This window comes from Equus caballus, chromosome 19 (assembly GCF_041296265.1).
Source record: "Equus caballus isolate H_3958 breed thoroughbred chromosome 19, TB-T2T, whole genome shotgun sequence".
Taxonomy (NCBI): domain Eukaryota; kingdom Metazoa; phylum Chordata; class Mammalia; order Perissodactyla; family Equidae; genus Equus; species Equus caballus.
The window spans coordinates 68625756-68640036 of record NC_091702.1 but is presented as its reverse complement, the minus strand read 5'-3'; the positions used below and the strand labels follow the sequence as shown (position 1 = coordinate 68640036).

The window sequence follows — 14281 nt, the reverse complement described above, 5'->3', positions numbered from 1 at the left end:
TTGCTGGAGCAACAGGTCTTTCCATGAAGGGAAATTTTGTGACACAAATCTTCATCCACAGAGCCTTATAGAAAGAAAAACATAAATCTGATATTAGAAACTTTCCCTTGCCAGGGAAACTTTCTCTGTCTCTTGAAACACAAAAACATAACTGGAATTGCTCAGTCATTCCTGAGTGCAACCCTGGTAGATGTGAAATCTAGAGCAGCCTGCCTCCATTATGGATTAACAAGGCCAAATAACACCTTAAGTTTCACTAGTTATTGTTTCCCCCCGAAAATAATAAGTTGAGGCGGGCTACTTATTAGTGTTTGTTTTAAATTTTTATGAAAGTGCAAATACAAAAGACAGCTCTAAAAAATTTTTTCAAAAGCCAAATATAGTACAGTAATTATCTTGTAACCTCTGTTTCTTTCCAACTCTTTAGAGATTGTTGGTAATCTTTTGTCTTATAATATTAGACAAATTTAATGAATATGTATAGCAGCAGATGTTAGAAAATTACTGCTGCACTGAGAATCAGATACATTAGACAATTTGCTTTTATACTGTCAACTGAAAATGCTGTTATTTCACAAAATGATGTAATTACATAAATTCAATGAATGATTACCTTTAAAAAGAAAAATAAACTCCATGGTTTGATAAGAAAGAAAGAAGGAGTTTCAATAAGGAAATAGAATATTTCAGGTAGGAGGCAAAATCTAATACATATCTATTAAATTTTTCACTTCAATCATTGAAAAACATTTAAATAGTATAATTATAAACAGAATATCTATTTCTATTTATTAAAAATGAGACTCAAAGCTTTAACTTTGTAGATTTTAAATGACTTGGGTGAAGTATGCTTAATTACAGTGAGACAAAGTCAAACAGTGTAAACGCTGATGCTCAGCGGCTGGAAACTGGCATGACTCGCTGGCCAGCAGCCACTGTCATTGGTCACACACGCTGCTGGTTGTCACCTATGTGGAAGGTCACCTGGCTTGCAGAATTTAGTACAAATGTGCTGGCAGTCTTCCATACTGACTGGTTGAAATAAGGCATTCTGAATTGTCAGAGCGTATGTTGATTAGAGAGACAAATTATAAAATTTAAATCAAGAAGACTTCTAGTACCAACCAGTCTGGTCATTGATACGCCATATTTATTGAACCATAGTTTTCAGCCTGCTATAATAAGTATAACTCATTTTGTTTTTAATGAGAGGGTGTGAGAAAGAGAGGGAGAGAGCGCAAAATCATTGTCATTGGGTAATTTATAATCCGCTATGACAAAGATGGCAATGACAAATATATACAGATTTTATTCAATTTTTTATCAACCTACTATGTATGCTATACATTGTTATCATATTAATGTTCATTAAATGTGGATCAAAACATATGACTTTGAGGGAAATGCATTCAATATGGTATTATGGAATAGAGAATAAAAGCTAAGCTTCTTAATTTTATGTGATTTTTTTCAAGTATCTCATCTCAATCAGATCCTCAGTTACCACCAAACTGAAGAGTTTGTTTCCCCAGAATATGCTCCATGCTTTTGTGCCTTTCTGCCTTTTTCATGGCATTTATTTTGTGTGGACTGAACTGTTCCAATGTCTGCATTTTCTCTACATTTCCAATTTTAATTATTCTTCACAGGCCAGCAGAAGTGCTACTTATAAAGATTTTCTGGTCCCTCAGATAATATTTTTATGTTTGAACATCCAGCCCACCTGTAGTCTTGGACCACGGACTTTATAGCAGATAAGTTTTGTGAAAGTCATCTTCCTTCCCAGAATATCATCTCCATATTGGCCTGAGCGGTTCATTCTCTGACTTCGTCTCCTGCATAGCAACAGCACGATGTCCATCATAAGCACTTAATGAATAATTATTGTAGAATATGTTTATTACCCACAGGCATTGAATGAAGATTGTGATTTTTGACCTGAAATTTAAACTCATACTCATTTGCATAGTCTTATATGACACTTGTATAAACTAACTACTGGTTAGATTGCACGGAAAACAGAGAGCTAATATGTGCATCTGCATACATATTACACGTGCAATAGACATATATTCAGCCACACTGTCTTTAAGTGTTCTTATAGTTAGGGTTATTTATAATTTAGTAATCCAATTAGCATATCACAAATATCCATAATCGAGTTAATACCATGTATTTAAATGATAAAAAGCAGTATTATCTTGAAAACATTACACTTTTAATTTTTGACATTGAAATATGAAACTAAAATCCCCTAGGCCCAGGGTGAGTGGAAAATAAGACCTGATCAAGGAAGATAAGCTTTGACAAATGAGACATTTATTTAAAACAGAAAGGAGGAAAATAATTAGCATGAATAAATGTCCATATTCATTTGGAAACCAATTACTTTCAAGCATTGTTTTAACCCCAAATTCATACAAAACGTTAAAGGCAGTATCATACACTTTTTCTGGAGATTTAAATATTTTGAAATCTGCAAATCTTTGAGAAGCGATTATAATATATGTGTCTATATACAAATTTATATACACACAAAAACACGTTATAATGTATTTACTTCATTTATAGTAAAATAAATTTTATATAACATACACGATAAGAAACACTTGATTATAGTTATTGTGAACTAACAAAATTGAAAGATTAGTGCAATTGTGAGCAATGTCCAGAAAGTTGACAATCAATGGAAAATGCACCTGAATGAACCATGCAAACTATATTAAGATAGTCCTTTCTATATCTGGGGATCCAGAGACATTTCATAAATGAAAATTCATGTGCATTATTAATATTTTGATTTACACAACTCATCTATTTCCAAGGCCTGCAGGCGCATGTAGTACAAGAACACCAATTTAATTAAGATAACGTTTGAAATTCAAGAGCCAAGTTGGTCCCTTTTACATTAATAAGTTCTTGTTAAATAGATGCTATATATCAGTTTCTGAAAGTTTACAAAGACAGAACTGCAAATGAATTGCAAATATCTGGGCCTGGGGTGAGAAGCATCATTGTCTTCTGGTACTTCCTAATATTCTCACAGAGGAAGTCTCTTCCTTCTCCCAGGTGAGAGGAACCAGAGTTTAACACTGTCGTAAAACTACTCAGCCACAGTCACCGAGAATGAAGGAGAAGAGCTGGTTATACACCAGTGACTCAATTGTTGATTTACTCCTTGGGTCTCAGCTGCAAAATATCACAATTCATACATACTCTATTACAAATGGTTGTAAATTCTTTGAGATTCAAGAACTACGTTTTTAAACAAAATAATTATATAACAATTAAAGAATATGAGCTAGGGTTAAAAAAATTGGTATTAATGATTGTTTATTTTAAAATTTTAAATGTGATCTTCAGATGATCAGGACACAGATAGACTATAACCCATCCTATCCAAGAAGAAATGTTAAATAATACTTGAAACATCTAGGAAATATAACCGCAATAGTATTAGTGAAACTTTCATACACAATAGGAGTTAAAATGCCAAAGTGGAATTAAGGCTTAACAGAGAACACAAGATTAATATAAAATACTCTACCTGTTGTGTGTCAAATATAATTTTAAATGAGGATAATCAAGAACTTGCAGAGTAGCAATCCATGTCATGATAACACAAAAGAATCATTTAAATGAGAAAATTTTAAACAAGCAATGTGTTTATATTACTAATAGGAACAAGCCGATGTTTTAAAATATGAAACACTTACTAGATTATGGTTTCACTTACCAGCCAAATCCAAAATCACTCATAACCTGACTCAAAATGTTATTATTAACATCCTTAACTGGATATCATTAAGCAAAGGCAAATATAGACAAACTTTAAAATTGATGAAGGTAACTATTAGACTACTTTATATCTCACGTAAACTTAATGGAAGCCCTAGTGTTTCCTCTGGTATGTCTATCCGCTGAAAAGAATTGAGCTGTCAAGCCAAGCAAAGACACGGAGGAACCTTAAATGCATATTACTGACTGGAAGAAGCCAATCTGAAAAGGCCGCTTACTGATGATTCCCACTATATAACCCTGATCTGTTTACTATTTCCATAGTAAAGGTAGGCAGAACTGTGGAAACAGTAAAAGATCAGTGGTGGCCAGGGTTTGGTGAGAGGGAGGGATGAATAACTGGAACATGGGGAATTTTTAGAGCAGTGAAACTATTCTGTGGGCTGCTATAATGGTGGACACACGTCATTACACATTTGTGGAGAGAGGAGATATATGGGAATTCTGTTTTTGTTGTGAATATAAAACAACAAAATTGGGCAGGAAGTAGAGGGTTCCCATATATCTCCTGTCTCCACATAGGCACAGTAACCCCCACCATTGACATCCCACACAGAGCAGAACATTTGTTACAATTGATGACCCAACATTAATACACCGTTACCACTCAAAGTCCATAGTTTACTGGTTCACAGATGCTGAGCGTAAGGCTTATGGTCGCTTCTGGCCAAAGCCTCTATTGTTGGTGGGAAACACTGCAGGGCTCTATTTGTGTGCCATGTGCCAGGGAAAGTGCTGAGTTCCTGGAGTTGAAGATCAGAGCAACACGGATCATTGAGCAAAGAGGCCCTAGAGAATCACTGTGACCTGCATCAAACCTTACGTGAAGAGGGAGTAGATGTTTGTTTGCAGAGCAGCTGTGATCATGAAGCCATTTTTATCATTACATATGTTAACCTAGTTAAATTTATTCTATATTATCTAAATCTAGTTTAAATATTTTAATTTGATTTCTTTTATTCTTTTGGTGAGAAAGATGGTCCCTGAGCTAACATCTGTGCCAGTCTTCCTCTACTTTGTATGTGGGGTGCCTCCACAGCGTGGCCTGATGAGCTGTGTGTAGGTCTGCACCCGGGATCCAACCCATGAACCCAGCATGGCCAAAGTGGAGCACACAAACTTAACCATCATACCACCAGGCCAGCCCTACTTTGATTTCATGAATTCTAATGGAGTACATCTTTTCCTATACAAAAATAGAATTAACACAAATAAGTACAAGACATTTTAATTAGTATTTAGTCAAGCCTGTCTACCTCATAAGCAAGGAAATTGATGTTCATAGAGACAAAGGGATTTTCCCAACCTGACAAAATAAGTGAACTGCTGTGTAAGATAAATTTTATCCCTTGGGATGAGAGACAGAGAAAGACAGACAGGAAGACAGGAGACAGACAGAGACGGAAGATGTAATATCTTAGACGACTGTTTCTATAAACTGACCATGTTGGAACTTCTTCATATTCCCGAAATTTATAAGCTTTGCATTGACTTCTACAATTGGTTTTAAGACAAAGAAATGAGAAAAAAATTGATTTTTATGTAGTATGTATGGAAATAAGATGTATTTTTAGTTGCAAGTATAGGGAATGTATGATTGTGATCATGAAGATGAATTTTCGTGATATCATTAGTGGGAATCACTATTAATATGCATATTAATACAGGGAAAGAGTGGGAAATCATCAAATGAATACAAGAAAAGTCTAGTATATTTTATATATATTGTTGAAACAACACTGAACAATATCTAATGCAAAATACTAATACTCTAATAAAATTTCTGTACAGTCCACTTTTTGTTGCCAAAAAGTAAATTGAATTACATGTATAATATAAGTTTTCAGAATGTTAAAGTGACTTGCTAGAACACTCATTAAAATAAAAAGTCAAAATGAATTAGAAGACATTTAAAACCCTTTTTCATCAATTTTTGTAAATTAGGTCTTAAAAGCGAACAATGGAGAAGCTTTGGATCAGAGGTGAAGGAACTATTGTTGTTGACCTTGATTAAGCTCGAACATACTCACTGGGGCCAGGAATGAAAGTTCTGAGTGTCTTTCTGAGTAACTAATTACTATCAGAATTACTATAAATATTTTCTATGAAATTAAAACAATTCGAGAGTGAGTTCAGCATTTTACATAGAAAAAGGGCATTTGTAATTAAAATAAGTGAGATTCTGGATAGAATAATTGGTTTAATGTCAAAGAAGGGCATGAAAAATTCAAATTTTTCTATTAGCATTAAATGAAATTGACAATAATTCTTAATGAATTTAGACTATTATGTTCATAATATGAAAATGGCTGATTACATATTTCATTAGTGACTTTTGCCAATGCCTTCCATATTGTAGTTCTCTGTTTTACATTATTCTCAGAAAAGTCCTGAAACAGTTCTTAATGTATGGAACCTTACACAGTTGATCAAAAACTGGCAGTAATATCCCATAGGAAGTAACAACCAAAAGGCATTTTCCTTTCAGAAATTCGAGACCAGGGAAAGCTCGTTCGAAAGCAGCCTGGATTTTCCACATTCAATTTAGGGATGAAAACAAGCATTGTTCTGGGCCTAACCCAAAAATAGCCTCAGTCCAAGTGGAAATCCAGTTTCTTCTAAGACTGCCCTTCTATTTTTAAAATGATTCTCCTAGAAGCATAATTGTTTATTTGTATTTAGTGAATTTTCAAATGTGCTGCTGTGTCTCTGTGTCTGGCCATTATTTTAAATTCTCCTTGAAAATTAGACACTTAGAAAGGACCAAATCTAACCATGAAAAATTGTGGTTAGGGAATTCTACACAACTAACTCTTCACTACAGTTCAGTAAATTAAAACATTTACATTAAATAGATAATTATGTCAAATTTTCAAAATCAAAGAAATTAATAGAAACTTAATTTTAAGATGAGATTTTTTTTTTTTTGAGGAAGATTAACCCTGAGCTAACATCTGCTGCCAATCCTCCTCTTTTTGATGAAGAAGACTGGCCCTGAGCTCGCATCCGTGCCCATCTTCCTCTACTTTGTATGTGGGACGCCTGCCACAGCATGGCTTGACAATCTGTGCCATATCTGCACCCGGGATCCGAACCGGCAAACCCCAGGCCACCAAAGCGGAACGTGCAAACTTAACTGCTGCACCGCTGGGCCAGCCCCAATATGAGACTTTTATATCTAACATTTAGTAGTCACTTGATTTTAAAAATATGTACTTTCACTTTTAAACACAGTTTTTAAAATTTTCAGATTCCTAGGACAAAGAGGAATCTTTGCCACTTTGAACAGAACATATCAGTGATTTATATCCATATTTTCCATCAGACATATTTACATGTAGTATACATCTTGTTCCAAGCAAAAGAACACAGCATGTTTGCATGAGTGTGCTTGCGTTGCTGTAGTGAAATACCCCAAGTGGGCAGTTTTAAATGCAGCTTACCGCCTCCCAGTTCTGGAGGCTTGAAGTCTGAGATCGAGTTGTTGGTTCCTTCTGAGGCTGTGAGGGAGAATCTGTTCTGCGCCTCTCTGCTAGCTCCTTTTGGTTTGCGGCCATCTCTGGTGTACCGTGGCTTGTACATGTATCACTCTGACACCCACGTTCACCTGGCGCTCTCCCTGTGTGCCTGTCTCTCTGTTCCAAATCTTCCCTGTTCATAAGGCCACGGTCCTATTGGATTAGGACCCACCTTAACGGCCTCATCTTCACTTGATCATTGCAAAGACTCCATTTCCAAATGGGGGATAGGACTTCACAGCTTTTGGGGGGACACAATTCAACCCATAACAATATTTTTAAAAGACCGATCAAGCAAGCATAAGCACTATCTGTAGAGCTGTAGGGAAAGGACAAAATATATATAAAATGCAGCCCTATCACTTACCGTTTATAATCTGAGTTGGAAGGTAAAAATTGTCTGCATGTAAAACAAGGAATCAGTGCATAGTGACAAAGTCAGTGGGCAAAAAAGTTGGGGAGTGGGCTTGCTGCTCTGTGTCTTGCTACCTGTCTCATCAGCCTCCTCCATAAACCTGTGCTCACAGACAGAACGATGCAAATAGTGAGAGCACCTGCCTTACTGTGGGCTGTGAAAATCCAATGCAGTAAGCACGCAAAGTTTTTATCAATATGCGTGTGGTATATTAAAGGATTTCCTAAATAGTAATAATGATAATAACTATATTACAGAGATAATAATGATTAGTATTACATGAAGAGCAAGTCCATGAGTACCAAATTTTAGGTGGTTAAGTCGGCATTATGGGTCATCAGTGTCAGTGGCATATTTCTCACAGACTTCGTAGTAAAAGAGGTTAGGAATTAATTGTGTTAATGGTTATGAAAACCAATACAAATCCAGAATCCAGCCTCTCTCCTTGGCTCTTCCCACACACTCTGCTTTGCTTTTAAGTGTAGCAACCTATGAATCATCCTTATAAGCTAACAAGGCTTTCTGATGAATCACTGAAGGCATATTCCCGTTGAAATACTGCTGCTCATATGTGCAGCTAGTTTATTTGGGTCACATAAATTCTTTGGTCTAATTGGATAAAGGGTGAAATATTACTCAAAATGAAAAGGGAAAATGATTTTTTATGCATAAAAGAACAAAATTCAATATGGTATTCAATATAATGTTTAAATGAATTTTGCTGATAATTTGAAAGAATATTGAATGTACTATAGGTGGAGAACAGATTAATCCATCAGTTCTTTATCAGAGCAATATCATAACTTTTCATCCATTTTAGTTTGCGTATTTTACTCAGACATATTATCTAATTAGTTAACAATTAAACTCAAGTCTGTGTTCTCTAAAAGCGTCACAAAAAATGTTTAAATAATTCAAGTTCAGTTGTAAAATTGCAGTAGGCCAGAGTAGATTTTAAATTTGAAATTCTATTTCGACCAGGTCACAGACTGTAATAGAGAGCGTCATGGAAGTGCTATGCCACCAGAGGTGTTTTATTCTTTATCATGGAATATAAATGACATGCCGCACACCATCAACATAAGCAACGTGCAGAAGCTGTGTTATGGGCATGAGAGTCGTTCATTAGACGGGTGTTTGACTAGCATTGAAGGATGACAGTTTGTGCTGCTCTTATTTTTTTCTATCCACCAAGGTCACTCCAAATATTCACTGTTTGCAAATGACCTGTTAGTAAGTAACATAGGCACTGCACTAAAAGTTCGTTTTCCTCCTGCCTTTCCTTTGTACACATCCCTCACGTCGAAGTTTCTTACGACGCTGGGATCCAGCTCCGTGAGCCAGCCTAGGGTCTAGGGCCCCTCCTTAAGGTCTGAAAGAGCACAGCAGTGAGTTTGAGCCTGCTGCGAGGAGGACCACAGGGCTCACTCCAAGTGAACACTGCCGTGTGCACGAGGACCTTTTGTAGTCTGGATAGTGGTGTTTCCCTATTCTAGGGCTGATTCTGCTTTTGGAGGAAATCTAGCAACAGAACAGATTAAGGGTCTAAAGCACATAACTGTAACTGGAATTTCATTCATTCAAAAGCAAAAATAAACTTTTCACAAATTTCAATGCCTATGTTATGCAAATTGGCAACTCTTTCTAATATCACTCTATAGGGAAAACCAAACTAAGAAATTCATAATTAGCAGGATGCCTACAAAACATCAATCTAGAGCAAGGAAAAATGACTGCTCTGGAGAAATGTTCCACCCAGGCAATTATGAAGCTCGTTAAAGTAGTTCTGTCTTTCCCTGAGAACATGGTGTCTCTTTATCCTGGATTTTGCTGAATAAATTGTTCACTTTCAACTTTTGAGCTTTACATTCTTTACGATTCACTCTGACACTCTCTTTTAATTGCACATTAATTTTTGAATCAGGGTTTAATCCGATAAATTGAATTTCCCCACGTGACATTATAATCACACTCTAATTGTACTTATTTGAAATTTAAATTAGGTCACTTTGATTCGAGTTTTGGGAATTCAAGACTTTAAATTTCCCTTCTGTAGCCAATTGGATGGCTAACCACATTAGAGCATGGATTTTTAAAGTTTAAACCTCAGAAGGCATGCATTGCCTCTGTAACAATAAAAACATTTGCCTGTAGGAACTCAGATTGAGTGCAAATATATGAGAATTCCAAAACCTTAAACATAATGGAAATTTCAATATGTCCTAGATATCATAAAAACACAAGTGCTTATTAAAAAACTAAGACAAAGGTGAAAGAAAATAAGATTTTTACAGTGCAAAGCAACACAACTTCTGTGATAGTAAGATTTGAAATATCCAGCAGTTGACAATGAGTGATAAATAAATATAATTTTCACTTTCGAAATCATTTCATAATGGAAATTCTGACTCAGTGATTTTTGGATTAGGAATAGAAAAGTCAGTCAGAAAATATATCTACACATAGGAAAATGATTAATATCCCTTGGGCTATTATATATTAAATTTGTAAATTGCTAGAACTGCCATAGTCTTTAGGACTTTAAAAGACAAATTTTTGCTTCATTAGATGGAAGCAACAGCTAAAACATTTTAATTTAAAACCATCTTCTTCATTATTGTTTTGAACACTTTCTTAATATTTGGGGCAAAAACATTTCCCACACTCACTGCGTACTTTCTTTTTTAAAATTAAAGTTAAACATCAAAATAGTCTCAAGTCTTTGTTTTAAATATCAGATTACTTGTACAATACTATACGTTACACGCTCATGCCAACACACATATTCAAGCATACACCATGTAACATTTAAGACATAGCATGTTACAATGAATATTGTAGGTATATGCTTATGGAACATGCAAGAAAGTCATATAAAATGGAAGTGTGTTTCAAGGTATAATTATATTTAATATAATCAATTAGTGGGAGCATTTTACTTTGGAGAAAAACGAAGGCAACATTTTATAGCATAGCATATTTGATCATTTATGAATAATGACAAGTCTAGCAGTAGCCAAGGTTTTAAAAATTATATTCTTTAATTAAATTTCTGAAAGCAGTACTTAAATCAAGCTCCTCCCCTTTCTCTGAAGATTTAGCATAAATTTATGACACAGCAACATATAAGATATATGAATATACATATAACATAGAAATCCATATCTATAACATGGATGCATCTACATGTTAAATATAGCTTACGCTCTAAACATTAATATAGAATAGATGATTGAGTCACAGAGTTCCACATCCCCACCTCCAGCTCCTATGCATCCATTTTCTACTTTAAATAAACTGTGGATTGTAAACTGTGAAGTCTGCTGGCAAGGATGTTAAAGAAAGTTAAAAGTAGATGCAGTGCAAAAATCATCTTTCTTAATTTGGTACATCACCTCTGTAGCAGGATTATTAGGCTATTAGCCTTTACATTCATTTTAACGCTCTGACATTTCATCTATCACATTTGAGCTTCCTCAGGAAGGTAAACACATCAAATCTCCTTCAATTTATCTTGCGATACAGTATAAGATGGCAAGTTGCTATTTTGTTCATTAACTTATAGAAGAGTTAAAACTTCTGTAAATAGAAACTATAATGAATGTGCAGGATCATTTACCATGCTGACGTGAGCCTGCATTCTAACAGGACTCCCCCTGCAGACATCAGTAAAGCTTTGAAGTTTGATAAGGGAAATATTTGATGAAAGCTGTTTTTTGAAGTATTTTGTTCTCAGGTCAGGGCATCCCTATTAATTAACAGCCATGTACCATGCCCTGTGTGAAATACAAATGAGCAGAATTTAAAGGAAGCTGGTTTCATGTTTAAGTAATTTATTCTGTTTTTATTTCACTTACCTCAAACTTAAACCATTTACTGTGTTCAGAGTCAACAGAAGACAATAGAAACAGAAGGATGCCGGCTCATACTTGTGACAAATTTTTCCAACTTAATTTACTTACCATCAGGGCACTGAGATGGGATAAAGAAGTTCAAGGAGTGACGCGGAGCCAGGGAGCCTGAGTGACCCGGAGTGGGTGACGCTGCAGATCAAGAGGTCAGAATAGCTCACGTTGGAGCCCACATCTGACCCGAATGAGGGGCTTGCACAGGAGGCTGTCTACCCTGAGAGCTGAGCAGTGGCAACAGCAAGGGGAAAGAAGTGGGTTCGGAGCATAATTGACGCGTTTCCTGATCAGCAACAAGCCAATAGGGGGAAGAATGGGAGGGGATTAGAAGGGAGACGTGGCTCGAGACTTTTGCCACAAAAAGATTCCTGCTAAAATTTAGTCACAATTACTCCTTTTTTTGTATCAAATAATTTTCAATGGCAGAGCTAGTTTGGAATGAGTAAGACTGCAGATAAAATATCCAAATAGTAGACTCTTACAAAACTGCTTAACCCAAACAACCTACCCATTCAGTGAGCCAGTCAGCCTTACAGCTAATCTAACAGACAGAAGTTAGAGTCAGATCAAATCAGTAAGAAATGACTTTTGCCTCATCCTTGCACTAGTACAATGCGAAATCTGCACCGTATCTGAGTTTGGGGCGTTTCATAAAATTATAAAAAGTCACGGGTCGTCACACGCTCTCCTTAAAACCTTCCTGGGCTCCAGATTGCAGTGTTCTCCTCCCCCAAACCCCCAGGCTCACCTCCCACACGCGTTTCACAGGTGCATTTGAAAGGCTGGGCTCAAACAGGCATGACGCATGCCGGGTATTGGAGTAAAGCTGCGTCGGTGGACTTGTTGCCGGGAAGGGGAAGCCCACTGTGGAAGCCAGGGCTTCGCAGCGAGAGGCCTTGCTTACACAGCAATTGTCTCCTAGTAGGGGGTTTGCCTGAGGATTTAGGGAAGTGGGTTTCACCCTAGATTAGATACTACCAGGAAGTGGAGATAATACTGAGATTTGGTACCTCCATCTTTCTTATCTAAAAGATAGGAAGGACAATGTGAGGCTAAAGCTGTCATGACAAGGAGGCAGCAGTCCTGCACCAGCCAGCCGGGGGGCTATTTGGTCACTTTTGTAGTTGGACAACGCGGTTGTTGTCTCTGAATTTGTACAAGCATAGGCGTGGTCTTGTTTGTCTTGATCGCTGAGTCCCCTGAGGGGTTGTTTGATGTTGATGTTAAGTTGTCTGTGAAGAGGGGCCGTGGCAGAGGTGAGGGTGGGGAAAGGTCTGCAAACCACAGCCTTGTGGAAAGAGCAGGGCTGCTCCGGGCCAGCCAGCTCTCAGACCCTGCTCTCCTGTTCCTTTGAGGTACTTGTCTGGTTTGGGAAAATAAGAGTTTGTCTGGCTTTATGAAAACTCTCAGCAATGCTTGCCTCCTATTTTCTAAAAGAGACTAAGACCCATAATATATGTTTAGAAGAAATCATCCAGGAAGATGTCTGGACCTGGAGATTTATTTGGGGGAATTCGTTTAATTACACATTTATTTTTTAAAATCATACTGAGCATTCAGATTTTCTATTACTTTCAGTTTTTAAAAGTTATGCATTTCTAGTAATTCGTACATTTCTTCTAAATTTTCAAATTATTGGAAAAAAATTGTTTCAATCATAGTACTGTATTTAGTATATATTTTTCATATTTGTTGACATTTCCTTTTCTTTTTCTTTTTAGTGATGGTGTTTTGTTTTTTAAAGATTGACACCTGGCTAACAAATGTTGCCAATCTTTTTTTTTTTTTCTGCTTTATCTCCTCAAACCTCCCTGTACAGAGTTGTATATCCTAGTTGCAGGTCCTTCTAGTTATGGGATGTGGGATGCCGCCTCAACGTGGCCTGATGAGCGGTGCCATGTCCGCGCCCAGGATCCGAACCCTGGGCTGCTGCAGCGGAGCGCGCGAGCTTAACCACTCTGCCACGGAGCCGGCCCCAACATTTCCTTTTCTTACTTGATTTTTTTTTCTTGCTTTCTTTCGCTTATTTTTTCTGATCATTCTGTTAAAAGATCACAGTTTTCAGTCTTTTCAGGGAAACAAATTTGGCTACGTTGTTTATGATGTTTGGTTTTTATTTTCTTATTTCTTTCCTCTAAGTTCAGTGGGTGTAATTTTCAGGTTTTTTGTTTTCTAACTTCTTGAGATGGATGTATAGATCATTTTTTAAGACATTCTTTTCTATCTTATGCATTAAGGCCATAAATTTTCCTCTCAGCTTACCACAAGTTTTGATATATTTTTTATTCCTTAATTCAAAGGAGTTGCCATTGGGCTTTTTTCTTTGATTTTGAATTATTTAAAAATGTATTGTTTAATTTTCAATAATTTGGACATTGTTCATGTACTGTTACAAACTTGTGATTTAATTTCTCTATTGCGATTGACCATTCCATAGATGATTTTGTCTCGAGCTTCAAATTTTTTGAGACTTATCATTCACTATGTGATCACAGGGCCATGAACAGAAAGTCTATTTTCTTGGCCGGCCGTGGCTGAGTGGTTAAGTTCGCACACTCTGCTTCAGCGTCCGAGGGTTTTGCCAGTTTGAATCCTGGGCGCGGACATGGCACCGCTCATCAAGCCATGCTGAGGCGGCATCT

The 14281-nt window shown here is 36.5% G+C and overlaps 1 long non-coding RNA gene across 1 annotated transcript; it reads right to left on the bottom strand.

The window, feature by feature from the left end:
- Positions 1-2297: 2297 nt before the first annotated feature.
- LOC111769125 (uncharacterized) lies at positions 2298-12082 on the bottom strand. Its single transcript, XR_011428898.1, has 2 exons — positions 11694-12082; positions 2298-3189 (listed from the first exon to the last, which is right to left on the bottom strand). It is a non-coding gene; the product is annotated as an uncharacterized lncRNA (long non-coding RNA).
- Between the last annotated feature and the right edge of the window lie 2199 nt (positions 12083-14281).